General features: G+C 47.9%; 1 protein-coding gene and 1 long non-coding RNA gene across 2 annotated transcripts in view; one reads left to right on the top strand and one right to left on the bottom strand.

The window, feature by feature from the left end:
- The window catches only part of BCL2L13 (BCL2 like 13), a 97,881-nt gene that overhangs the window by 58,461 nt on the left and 25,981 nt on the right, over positions 1-13,439 (bottom strand). The window lies entirely within an intron of this gene.
- Positions 9,590-10,036, top strand: LOC132250175 (uncharacterized). The gene is made up of 3 exons (XR_009461803.1): positions 9,590-9,638; positions 9,726-9,793; positions 9,925-10,036. It is a non-coding gene; the product is annotated as an uncharacterized LOC132250175 (long non-coding RNA).

The raw sequence follows: 13,439 nt of genomic DNA, 5'->3' as shown, positions 1-13,439 counted from the left end.
AAGATTTTATTCTATACAAAGGAATGATCATGTAGCCATGAAGTTAAGTATGGTCTAAATGCTAAGGTCTAGAAACTTGCTATAGGTACAAATACTTTCAGGCAATCAGTAGCATTTCTTGAATACTAGGGAAAAAAAACAAGAAAAACAAACAAAAAATCTAACATTTGAGGTGATGTCCACATCTCTTAGCAGCTGGACCTGGAGTCCCATTATTTTTTTCTTTTAAGATATGGACTAATACATTTGTAGAAACCTGTTTTTAGTTGCTGTGCTACAAAACATGCTTACAAAATTCTAAAAATTAAATTAATTTTCAATTGTTGTCAATACTTAAAGTTCAAGGTAGATACACCAAGGTGCAATTTCCAGTTTTTCTGCATCATACATAGCATGACCTAAAACTGTTGTCTTCTTCTAGCAGACACGTTACTCATTCAAAACGATTATTACAGCATCTTAATCTGTTTTTCACTAAGTCATATACATGGTTTCCTGGTTCAGACAATTGTGCCAGGACATCCTGTCTGGTGTTGTGGACCACAGCTTGGATGCGTCTGAAAATGAACTTGCAAAATCATTTTGCTTCCCTAGAATGTGAGGCTAAAGCTGATCTGCCATTTCTGCTTTAGCTGGCTATGGAGCAAGACAGAGCAACAACATCCACACTGATCAGTCAGCAATCTATAAAAATATACAAATGACTACACTACATAAAACTGAAAAGCATGCTCAATCATGAGATAATAGAACACCTAAATGTTCACAGCATTAAATGTTTTCCTTGAAAGATCCATCAACACTTCAAGCAAGTTTAGTTGCTTATACCAAGATAAAACATTAATGTACAAGATCAGAATCCTTTCATTCTTCAACACATTGGTATTCAACTGTAAAGTGCTGATGAAAAAAAGAGATGTAGATTATTACAAAAATCAGTTTTTGATGTTGTACTATCACATATTTTGTGACAAAATATTGTAGTAATGTCCAATGACTACCTCAAGAGTGGTTCCAAAGAAGATGGAGCTAGACCAGGGACGGGCAATTATTTGGGCCCGCAGGACACACAGCAGTTCTGGAGAGCTGTTGCAGGCCAGTCAGGACACCTCCCCTCCTGCAACAGCCTATAGCCTGAGTGCCCTGCCAGCTCCTCCCTGCCACCACTACCAGTGCCCAGCAGCTGCTGAGCAGAGTCCTAGCCCCAACCCCAGCCTGCCCTGCACCCGCTCCCGACTCACCCTGGCTGGAGCAGACCAGCTCCAGACCAGCTGGAACCCACGCGCACAGTCCCGACCACAGCATGCCCTAGGCCGGCTCTGGACTGCCTGTCTATGCTGAGCAGTGATGGCAGCCAGGCAGAAGCTGCTGCTAGGTGTGGGGGAAAAGCAACCACTTCCCCCTCACTGTTGTCAGGCCCTTCTTGCTACAGCAACCTCAAACAGGCATCTGAGCTGCCCTGCTGCTCCTCTCTACTGCCACCACTGCCCCACTAGGTGATCCAGAGGTGATGGAGACAGCAGTGCAGAGGAGCTGCAGGGCAGCCTAGGCACAGGCTGCAGAAGCGAGGGGGAGGCAGCTACTTTTCCCCCATTCCCAGCAGCAGCTTCTGCCTGGCTGCTGCTCAGCATAGGTGTAGGTGTGGGACAGGCCAGAGTTAGAGCTGTGTATGCAGGCCCCTACCAGTACCAAGGAGGGGGAAGCAAAGCATCTTGGGATACTGAAGGACTATGCTGTAGCTTCTCTCAGAAGAGAATGTGTACATTTGGTCTCCTAGGAAGAACTCTCCCAGGAACAACTTGGTTGTTCCCAGGGTTGATTTTTCTCCTGGAGCAGTCATTTTTGCTCTGGGAGAAAAATCCTGAAAAATCTGTGTACTTGTGGTTTCCCCTGGGATAGCAGCCATTCTCCCAGGAGAAACTGAATGTCCATGTGTGATCTCTGTGATATGACATTAGTGATATATTCCATTCCTGTGAAGTGAAGGTACATACTCTTATCTGGGGAGGGATTCCAAGCAACTGTTTCCTATTTTCACTTTTACTAACTCTCAAACCACAATTTTACTATCAGAACTTTATGGTCTTATACAGGGACGGGAAATTATTTTGGGGAGAGCTTACCCAGTTTTGGCAAGCTGTCGAGGGCCACATGGGTAGCTCTGACCATTGACAGGTGCCCCGTCCCCTGGCCACCATCTTGGGACCAATGTCCCAGGGCCAGCACCAATGGGGCCCAAAAGGGGGCACAGGCTGGCAGGGGTCTGTGGAGCCGGGCTGGGCTGCACCAGCAGGGAGGGGGTGGAGCTGGCCTGGCTCCATAGAGCCCCTGCTGGCCAGGACCCTGTACTCCTGCCACCCTGCTCTGGGCCCATCTGGTGCGGGCCCCGTGCTCCTGCTGGCTCCCTGCCCACTCACTCCCAGTGCCCCCTAGCCGCATGGTACAGGCAGGGAGCAGAGTGCAGCCCTGACCCCTGCTCGCCAGCAGGGAAGGAGCTGGTGCTAAGCACAGGGAAAAATGGCCCTTCCTCCGCCCCATGGCTGGTGCTCCCTGCTGCAGCTGCTCGCAACCTGCGCGGGGCTGTCCTGAGCAGGCACAGGCAGCACCACATGGGCTGCAAGCAGATGCAGTATGAGGCGCTGCACACGGGGCCAGTTTTCCCCATGCTCAGCAACAGCTTGCAACCCACCCCCGCTGACAGCCTGGCCCCCACGCCGGCTCCGGCCTCACCTGTCAGGGATGCGCTGCAGCAGGAACAGCCACTTGGCGCTGAGGAAAGCAGCCCCTCCGCTTGCCACACCGGACAGTGTTTGCTGCTGTTGCCCACCCGGAGCTCGTGTGCTGGGCAGCCTAGAGGTGAAGGTGGCAAACACTGCCTGGCGCTAGCATGCAGAGGGGTTGCTTTCCTCTACGCTGAGCAGCTGCTCCTGCCGTGGCGCAACCCCAATGGGAGAGCCCAGAGCTCGCGCAGGACTCAGGATGGCAGCAGGGGCACATTGAAGCTGGTGCTGAACACAGGGAAAAGTGACCCCTCGCCCACCCTGTGGCCATCACCCCATGCTGCAGCTCCTTGCAGCCCGTGTGGGGCTGCCTGTGCCTGCTCAGGATAGCCCCGAGCAGGCTGCGAGCGGCTGCAGCAGGGAGCACCAGCCATGGGATGGGGGAAGGGCCGCTTTTCCCCCCACACAGCTTTTCCCCGGGGTCCTCCCTTGCCCTTTCCCCACCCACCCCCCTTACCTGAGTTTCCGGCACAATGCAGCCACATGGTCCCAGGCCAGAAGCCCCTGGCTGTGGCCTCCAGCTGGGGGGGTGGAGCCAGGCGGGCCCTGTTGTTGCAGGAGCCCACCAGGGCTTCCCCTGGGTCCTACTGCCCCTGGCTCCTGTTATTTTTGACAGGAACCAAGTGCAGATAAATATTACTTTTCTAAATTTTTTAGGGGCCCCACAGGCTGGATACAATGGCCTTGTGGGCCGCATTTTGCCCACCCCTGCTCTTATATCATGTTCACTACTATACTACCCGAGCATCTTCAGAACTGGACTATGCAAAATGACTAACATCCATGATATATGGCTTGTTCTTTCACCCTCTCCCCAAGAGAGAAGCACGTATAGTGGAGCTTTTTGGTTTAGCAGGAGTTCTGGGGGTGGTCTAAACATGATTTTTGCAAGAAAATGCAAGTTTGAAAAAGTGGCCCTACATCAGTAACAAAAGATGGCAATGTTTGTGAATTCCTAAGGGAGCTCATTTCAGTCTCAAACTGGCCCCCTGATTCCCATGTAAAGAACTGCATCACACTAGAGGAACAAAGCTGTCAACCACAGTCCTTATCCTGGAGTTTTCATCTATCTCTTGCACATCCTGAGCCCAGGCCATGACATACTTTAAAGATGAGAACCAAAATCCTTAACCGTATTCAAAATTCTTTGAGAGTCTGAAATAAGTGGAGGACATGTATGATACCCCCCAGGTTGCTTATACTATTCAGGAGATATGGGACAGCATGGTCACCCACACCTTCCGTTTCCTGACCTGCCCGGACCTGACGGTAAGTATCATCGCCGCCAGCGCCCTTGAGAAGGCCACCCACAAGAGGATTACAAGGCAACCTACCAGGCATGACTTGGCCACCTTCCTCAGCGGTTCACTGGAGTTCGGCAGAGACAGCAAGGACTTTGCCTCATTATGGAGCCGAGCCCACAATGCCATGCACCGCCTCGGGAAGCATATTGGTTGTGCCTGGACTTGGACCCAGAAGCTGGGAGTCTCCCTGCAACCAGCCCTGCATGCTGACCGTGTCACCATGATGCTCCGCATAAGGACCTTCCTGGAGCGGTTCCTGAAGGACGCCATCTGCAACAAGTACACCAGCGACCTGAGGGCCAAACTTGACCAGGGCAAGGTCTTTGATGTTACTTTGAAGTAGGACTTGAGGAACCACTTCAAACCCAGCGGGAGCTTCACGCGCTTCACTGACTGGCGCTTCCTCCACTGCACCCACCTCAACTGCCTGCCTCCGAATGGGGCCGTTCGCTTTGGCCACCAGGACAAGAAATGCCGACAGTGCAGCTACGCAGCAGAAACCCTCCCCCACATGCTGTGCAGCTGCAGGCTTCACACTAGAGCCTGGCAGCTCCGCCACAACACCATCCAGCACCACCTGGTGAGGGCCATCCCAGCTGCAGCAGGGGAGATCTCTGTGAACCGCACCTTCCCAGGCTGCAAGAGCCAGATGCACCCCAGCACTGTCATTACAAATGAAGAGGCCAAGATCTTGATCACGGACATCATCATCCCCTTCAAGAACCAGCGCCAAGCCCTGACTGACGGCCGGGCTCGCAAGTGGGAGAAGTACGCCCTGCTGGCCAACAGTCTGAGTGGCCGCGGCCACGACGGTATGGTTGATGCGCTCATCGTGGGAACACTCAGCACCTGAGACCCAAACAAGAGCGTCCTGCGTGCCTGCCGTGTCTCCCGCCACTACGCCAAGTTGATGCGCTGCCTCATGGTGTTCACCATAAGACGTCGAATGGTTCACCATAAGACGTCGAGTGGGTAAGGTAACTAGTAGGGTGAAAGTACTAGACTTTAGGAAAGCTGATTTAAATGAACTCAGGCGATTAGTCAAGGACGCACTGCAGAGTAGGAGTTTTGAAATGATGGGAGCCCAAGAAGGGTGGCTGTGCCTTAAGGAAACGATCCTTCGGGCACAAAGCGAGACGATCCCCATGCAGGGTAAAAGAGAGAAAGGGGCCAGGAGGCTTCCTTGGCTGACCGCAGAAATCCAGGGCAGCCTAAGGGCCAAAAGGGGAGCACATAAAAAGTGGAAACAGGGAGAGATCACCAAAGACAAATATACCTCCTCTGCTCGTGCTTGTAGGGAGGCAGTTAGATGGGCCAAAGCTAACATGGAGCTGAGGATGGCATCCCAAGTAAAGGACAACAAGAAATTGTTTTTTAGATATATAGGGAGTAAAAGGAAGGCCCAGGGAGGAATAGGACCCCTGCTAAATGGGCAGAAACAATTGGTGACGGACAGGGGGGACAAGGCTGAACTCCTCAACGAGTTCTTTGCCTCAATGTTCCTAAGCGAGGGGCAGGACAAGTCTCTCGCTGGGGTTGTAGAGAGGCAGCAGCAAGGCGCCAGACTTCCATGTGTAGACCCTGAGATGGTGCAGAGTCACTTGGAAGAACTGGATGCCTTTAAGTCGGCAGGCCCAGATGAGCTCCATCCGAGGGTGCTGAAGGCACTGGCCGACATCACTGCAGAGCCACTGGCGGGAATATTTGAACGCTCGTGGCGCACAGGCCAAGTACCAGAGGACTGAAAAAGGGTCAACGTGGTCCCCATTTTCAAGAAGGGGAGGAAGGAGGACCCGGGCAACTATAAGTCAGTCAGTCTCACCTCCATCCTTGGCAAAGTCTTTGAAAAAATTATCAAGGCTCACATATGCGAGAGCCCATCAGGACAAATTATGCTGAGGGGAAACCAGCACGGGTTCGTGGCAGGCAGATCGTGCCTGACCAATCTAGTCTCTTTTTATGACCAGGTTACGAAATGCCTGGACACAGGAGGAGGGGTGGATGTCGTATATTTAGACTTCAGGAAGGCCTTCGATACGGTATCCCACCCCATACTGGTGAACAAGTTAAGAGGCTGTGACTTGGATGACTACACAGTCCGGTGGGTGGCGAATTGGCTGGAGGGTCGCACCCAGAGAGTCGTGGTGGATGGATCGTCTTCGACCTGGAAGGGCGTGGGCAGTGGGGTCCCGCAGGGCTCAGTCCTTGGACCGATACTCTTTAATGTCTTCATCAGCGACTTGGACGAGGGAGTCAAATGTACTCTGTCCAAGTTTGCAGATGACACAAAGCTATGGGGAGAAGTGGACACGCCGGAGGGCAGAGAACAGCTGCAAGCAGACCTGGACAGGCTAGACAAGTGGGCAGAAAACAACAGAATGCAGTTCAACAAGGAGAAATGCAAAGTGCTGTAGAGAGGAAAAATGTCCAGCACACCTACAGCCTAGGGAATGACCTGCTGGGTGGCACGGAAGTGGAAAGGGATCTTGGAGTCGGCAGTGTGACGAAGCCATCAGAAAACCCAATGGCACTTTATTGTGCATCAGCAGACGCATGACGAATAGGTCCAAGGAGGTGATACTTCCCCTCTATCGGGCACTGGTCAGACCGCAGTTGGAGTACTGCGTGCAATTCTGGGCGCCGCAATTCAAGAGGGATGCGGATAACCTGGAAAGGGTCCAGAGAAGGGCCACTCGTATGGTTAAGGGCCTGCAGACCAAGCCCTATGAGGAGACAGTAGTAGTATATGGCTCTCTGCCCTTCAATGCAAATGTGACAGGTGGGCGGGACCGGAAGTCCTGCCCCCTTCGCTCCACCCCCTTTCCCCTTTTATGGTGTGTGATGTCATCAGCCACACCCCCCTGACCCCAGTCACGTGGTGCATGACATCAGCAACTCCGCCCCTGACCCCGGTCACGTGGTGCATGACATCAGCAACTCCACCCCTGACCCCGGTCACATGGTACGTGACATCAGCAACTCCGCCCCTGACCCCGGTCACATGGTGCGTGACATCAGCAACTCCGCCCCTGACCCCAATCACATGGTGTGTGACACCAACACCACATGGTTCATGACATCAGAAGGACAACCCAGGCAGACCCTCAAAGCCCAACCCCTCATGCTGCAAGATCCGCCCTAGATCACATGGTGCTGTTATGGCCTATCAGGTCCCTGACCACTCTAACCCCCCCTACGCCGGAGCACAGGCGTGGCCTATGGGGTGGTAGGGTGCTGATGTGACCCCTCTAACAACCTGACCCAACACCCCCAACCAATTGGCAGGGGTTTCAGAGGCCTCAGACCTCCCAAGAACAATCCTGAACCAATTGGAATGAGTACAGTGGGGGGGTGGGGTTTAGGCGGCAAACCCACTAGGTCTATCTGCTTTCCCAAACGACCCCTCTGTTTATCTGAGACCGTGCTAAGGCAAGCAAGGGCAGATATGGATTCTTTCATAACGCCTGTAGGCCCACTCACTACACCACCAAGACGGCCTTATAGAAAGCGTTACCGTAGAAATAGTTTTGAGGAGGAGACCCGACTCCTTGCCCAAAGACTCTTTGAGACGCCTGACCCTGTTGGGGAAGAGCCTGTGAACAGGCAATTGGAGGAGACCCAGGACCTCGAAGCAGACGTTGAGACTTTGGAAGATGGTATCTTTGTGCCTGAGCCTGCATGCGAAGTAGAGGTCACTGCAGAGGAGAGACCGGTAAGAGACTTGGAGCATGAATGTGGGGGTCTTTGGGTTGTGACGGTAGTGGTGGGGTTCACTTCATGGCACATGTGTGTTTGGAAGTAGCTAACTTAGTCCTTTATTTGAATTCCTTTGCAGCTAGATGAAGCCTTTTTAATGACATCAGAAAACCTCCTCACCAGTACACCAGAAGGAAGTGTATGCTTCTGCAGAGAACAAAGACCTGATGAGGCTGAAGAGTTAAGAAGTGAGCTCGGCATTGAATCTACACAAGCTCTTACATCACGTGAACGTAAAGTTTTCATGAAGTCTCTTGTTCGCATTTCCTTTTATGGCATAATGAAATACTGCTTGAGGCAGAGACTTTTTGACCTATGTTGGGGGTGCACATTTGACTTAGGGGGTCAAGAAGCCCACGAATGTATTACTTGGTTAGATGAAGACATAAATAAAATAATTCAGGATCTTTGCCAGGAAATATGTCTCGATAGCATTTTCAATGCTGTTATAATCATAGGGTTTGCCAGGAACAGTCTCAGAATTACTGAGAAACACTTAATTCAGGTTAGACAGCTTTTAAATACTGTGTATTCTGCAGAAGATCCTAAGGCTGCCCTTCATGATTTGATCACTGAGGAAGATGAAACACTCATACCCCATACTGAACGCTTAATTGGTGCTAGAGATTATAAAACCCTGCTTAAGAGAAGGGATTAGCAAAACGAGTTTGGGGCGTACCTCTGTTGCTGTTCTGGGTGGGAGACTGGGGAATGTGAGGCTGTAAAACACAACAACAGTTTTCTACATCTAATGTATTTTAGCATTTGCTTTAGTGTCTTGGATATCTAATCACATACATATAGGGTTTTTTTGTAAAGATAAAACAATGAGACTTAATGGTCATTAGAAATGATAAAAATCCTTCTTAGGAGAAGGGGTAACAAAATAAACTAGTAAAATATTGTAAAAGTTTTAATGGAAATAAAGACTGAATTTAAAAACATATATTCTCACAGCTTTTGTATGGTATGGTTGGGGTGGGGTGGGGTGGGGGTCTTGTTATAAAGATAAAACAGACCTCAAAAAAAAAAGATGACCATAAGTTATCTCTTACCAAAAGGCCTGCTGTAAAGATAAGGCTGACAAGGCATAATGGTCACTGGATATGATAAGAAACACTTCTTAGAAGAAAGTTTAACAAAATAAACTAATAAAATATTATAAAAGTTTTTAAGGGAAATAAAGACTGAATTTAAAAATATATATTCTCACATATTGTGTATGGTATAGGGGTGGCGGGGTTGTGTATCATAAAGATAAAAAAAACAAGCGGCCTGGTGTGTCCAGATCGCCACATGTTTTAAGACTAAAAGGGAGTGGAGGTGTCTTTTAGTGCTGACTATTTTAATACAGTTATATTTTACTTTATACATACACTATTTTCCGGTCGACAATGCATAATGCTCACTGGATATGATAAGAAACACTTCTTAGAAGAAAGATTAACAAAATAAACTAATAAAATATTATAAAAGTTTTTAAGGGAAATAAAGACTGTATTTAAAAAGATATATTCTCACAGATTGTGTTATGGTATAGGGGTGATGGGGTGTGTGTTATAAAGATAAAAAAGAGGCCTGGTGTGTCCAGATCACCACATTTTTTAAGACTAAAGGGGGTGGGTTGTCTTTTAGTGCTGACTATTTTAATACAGTTATATTTTACTTTATACATGCACTATTTTCCTTAATCTATTATTTAATTTTTAATTCAGAGGACTTACTTATTGTATCATTTCATTTATATTACAGAGAGCTTATCAGGTGGGGAAGCCCCAGGCCATTTTACCACAATAAGGTAAAAATTATTTTAAAAGGATTGGGTTATTTGTGGCAGTGTTGCTATAATCACACTAAGTTATAACAACTGTTTGTTTTCAAACAGAACCTCTTCTTCTAAAATAGAAAAGCAGAACAAGCACATACAGTCATGTTTTTACCCAGTAGTAAAAGGTAATTTTTCTGAAACTGTGTGTTTCCTGTGGGAGGAGAATCTGTGTGTAGGGGTTAAGCAAATTTTAAATTTACAGTGTGTGAGGAAAGTGAATTCTCAATGCTGAGATATAAATTTTATATTTCCTAAGTGATCACACGCACCACACCCAAAGAAGAGCAGGGACCTGGGCAGAGACCTCTAAAAGCACAGCCTGCAGATCATAACACCCAAGGATCAGAAGACGGATGGGACAGAACAGAAGGGTACAATTCCTCGGAGGAAAACAAGCCACATACCTCTGAGAAACTCACATGTAAAAAGACTAGGATTCACACCCCCAAAACAGGTGATCTGAACCCTGTGAATAAGAAACCCAGGACTGATTGCTTGCACAATTTACAAAAAGAGGAGAGTCTTTCTCCTTTTTTGAAAGATCATAATTATTGTGAAAAAAAAAAAAAAAAAGAGGGTGGGTTTTCAAGGTGGGTATAAACACCCTGTCTTGAAAGATCATGATTATTGTGAAAAAAAGAAGGGGGTTTGGAGTGGTACACACAGGCGTATACGTCTCAGGAAGAGCACGCAGAGACCTTTGAAAGATCATGATTATTGTGAAAAAAAGAGGGGGATTTGGAGTGGTACACGCAGGTGTATACATCTCAGAAAGAGTGTGCAGAGCGCTTTGAAAGATCATGATTACTACCAGCGCAAAAGGGTAAATTTTACTCAGAGAGGAGGTAGTCTGTGTAATTCGGACAGCAGGCGTAGTCTGTATCATAAGAGGGGGAGTCATGGTAAACGTGGGGGTAAAAATGGTTGGCCAACCAGCAAGTGGCTTGCGGGGAAAAAAGTAAGGGCCTGGTTAAAGAAGAGCGTGGGGAAGGCTAAACACTGTTTGAGGAAAAAAAAAAAAAAAAAGAGATCCCCTAGGGATCCCTCAAACACTTCTCCTCCTATCAGTCCTGACCCTTCACCAGAACCCCCGGAGCCAGAGAGGGGGGATGGAGAACATGGTTTAGGAACCCCTTTAGAGGGTCCCTCAAATGTACCCCAGACACCCAGATCGGACCTTTTATCAGAACCCACAGAACCAGAGAGGGGAGATGGTGACTGTGGTTTAGGAAGCCCCTTAGAGGGTCCCTCAAATGTTCCCAGACCTTCCCCATCACCAAGACCTGAGGGGTCAGAGGGTTGGAATAACGAATCTGTTGTAGAAGACAGTTTACAGGACCCCTTAAGCGCCCCCCGGTCTCCTGAGTCATCAGAGAATGTTTTACCGGATGTACATATGGTGCGGGTGAGAAGGCAAGAGTGGTCTGTAGCCAGGTTTGGAGGCGTGAGGTACACTGAGGAGTTCCGTTTTGTGAATCTGGAGCGTGTGCCGTTACACGTGGCATACGAAGCCATAACCCATGGGGTGGAAGAAATTGTAGCAGAACTCCGTCAGAGATTCACAGGCAACGATTATGCCCAGTTACGTATTCAGGCAGATAGTTTGTCAAACTGCTTATACTCTCGAGCTATTAATTTAAACAAGATGACCCCTGAGCTGTTTTTAGAGTGGCTCAGTAAGCTGTTACAAAGCCAGAGAGAAATATTGCTCGATTCAACATTTCGGCTGGTTGTGATTGTTGTGAAAGGCCGGGGAGGTGGGAGCCGTAGAGTTATAAGCTCTATCCCCTATTCTCAGATCATTACTAAAAAGAGGAAGTATTTAATAGACTTGAATACCTATGATACTAACCTGTGCTTTGCAGGCAGTCTATTGGCTGTTACAAAACGTAGAGGAGCCAGAGATGTCGAACTGCTAGATGGTGCCAAAGAACTATATAGGAAATTAGGACCGTCTATATATCAAAAGGTTATGCTCCATCAAGTACCTTTGTTTGAAGACCTTGAGCAGGTTAACATTCACATAGTGATGCATAAGGAAAAAACTGGGTGGAGTTTATTTAAAACACAGGACACACCCAGATACCCCGACACCTGTTTTCTTCTGCTACATGGTGAACATTATTATGGTGTTTTAGATGTGAGAAATGTGTTTGGCGTGAGAAATTATTGTGATCTTTGTCAGACGTTGTACAGCCATAGCCACACGTGCAGGTTCCGATGTCGTCTTTGCCTGAGCCCAAACTGCTCTGAAAATGTGGGCAAGACACAGAGGTGCCCTAACTGTAAACTGTTCTGTCGTTCCAAAGAGTGCTTAGAAAAGCACGTGGCTCTGGCCTCTGAAAATAGGATTGAATGTCTGACTAAAACTCTGTGCGATGAGTGTAAATCTTATGTGGACAAAAAGAACGAGTGCAAAGGGCGACAGTGCAAACAGTGTTATGGGAAAATCACGGATGTAAACAAACACTGGTGCTTTATGCACCAAATTAAAGAGCCTGAAGAAGGCAAGGGGTACATTTTTTATGATTCTGAATGTGTGCAGGAGACGGGTATGCATGTGCCCAACTATATTTTTGCAATGGAGCTAAAGACAGGGGAAAAAAACCCTCAGAAAGACACAGGCAAAAACCACAAAAGGGTTTGTAAAGCTAAGCCCAAAAAGCCAGAAAGCACTTGCGAGTTTAAGGGTGAAGAGTGTCTATCTGATTTTATTAAGGTTTTTATGGATAAAAAGTTCAAGAACTACACCTTCATAGCTCACAACGCCAAAGGCTACGACGGTTACTTCGTTGTCAGCCAGTTATTGAAGGAAAAATTGGGTGTGAAACTAATCACTCAGGGCGGTAAACTCATGTGCATTGAAATGACCAGGCTAGGCATCCGTTTCATAGATTCTTTAAACTTTTTGCCTATGAAACTTAACAGACTTCCACAGGCGATGGGATTTGAAGGATGCAAAGGTTATTTCCCACATTTTTTTAACAGGGCAGAAAACCAAAACTATGTGGGACCTCTCCCAAAGATGGAGTACTACGGCGTTGAAAATATGATGTCCAGTGAGAAAGGGCAGTTTTTAGAATGGTATCAGAATAACCGTGATAAGACCTTTGACATGCAGAAGGAGCTGGCCTATTATTGCCAGCAGGATGTAAAAATTTTGAAAGAGGCCTGTTGTCTCTACAGGGATGAGATTATGAAAATGACACGGTGGGTAGACCGAGTGAAAGTAGATGGTGAACTCCAAAATGTAGTACGCTGCATAGATCCTTTTCAATACATCACGCTGGCCTCCGTCTGCATGGCCATGTACAGGTTTATGTTTTTGGAACCACAGACCGTAGCGCTTCTCCCCCCGGACAACTATCACAGGCAGAAAAAGAGGTTTTTAACCCCATCTATTCAGTGGCTAATGTACATATCGGAGAAAGAAAATATTCAAATTCAACATGCCTTACAGGGTGGGGAATTTCATGTAGGTCCCTATTTTTTAGACGGCTATGCCAACATTGGTGGGGAACCTATGGCGTTTGAATTTAATGGATGCTTTTTCCACGGCTGTGTCACTTGTTACAATGAGAAAGACCAGAACCCTTTGACAGGGACGACCTTCGGGTTTCTGAATTATCAGGCATTGCACAAGACCGATTATCTCAAGAGAGAAGGGTTTACCGTTAGGACCATTTGGGAGCACGAGTGGAGGGCTCTGTTAGAAATGGATGGGGAGCTGGCAGATTTTTTAAGCAGAACACCGCTGCCTTCTCCACTGGT

This window comes from Alligator mississippiensis, chromosome 4 (genome assembly GCF_030867095.1).
Source record: "Alligator mississippiensis isolate rAllMis1 chromosome 4, rAllMis1, whole genome shotgun sequence".
NCBI classification, from domain to species: Eukaryota; Metazoa; Chordata; order Crocodylia; family Alligatoridae; genus Alligator; species Alligator mississippiensis.
The sequence above is the reverse complement of the archived record's forward strand: the minus strand, read 5'-3'. Positions and strand labels throughout refer to the sequence as shown.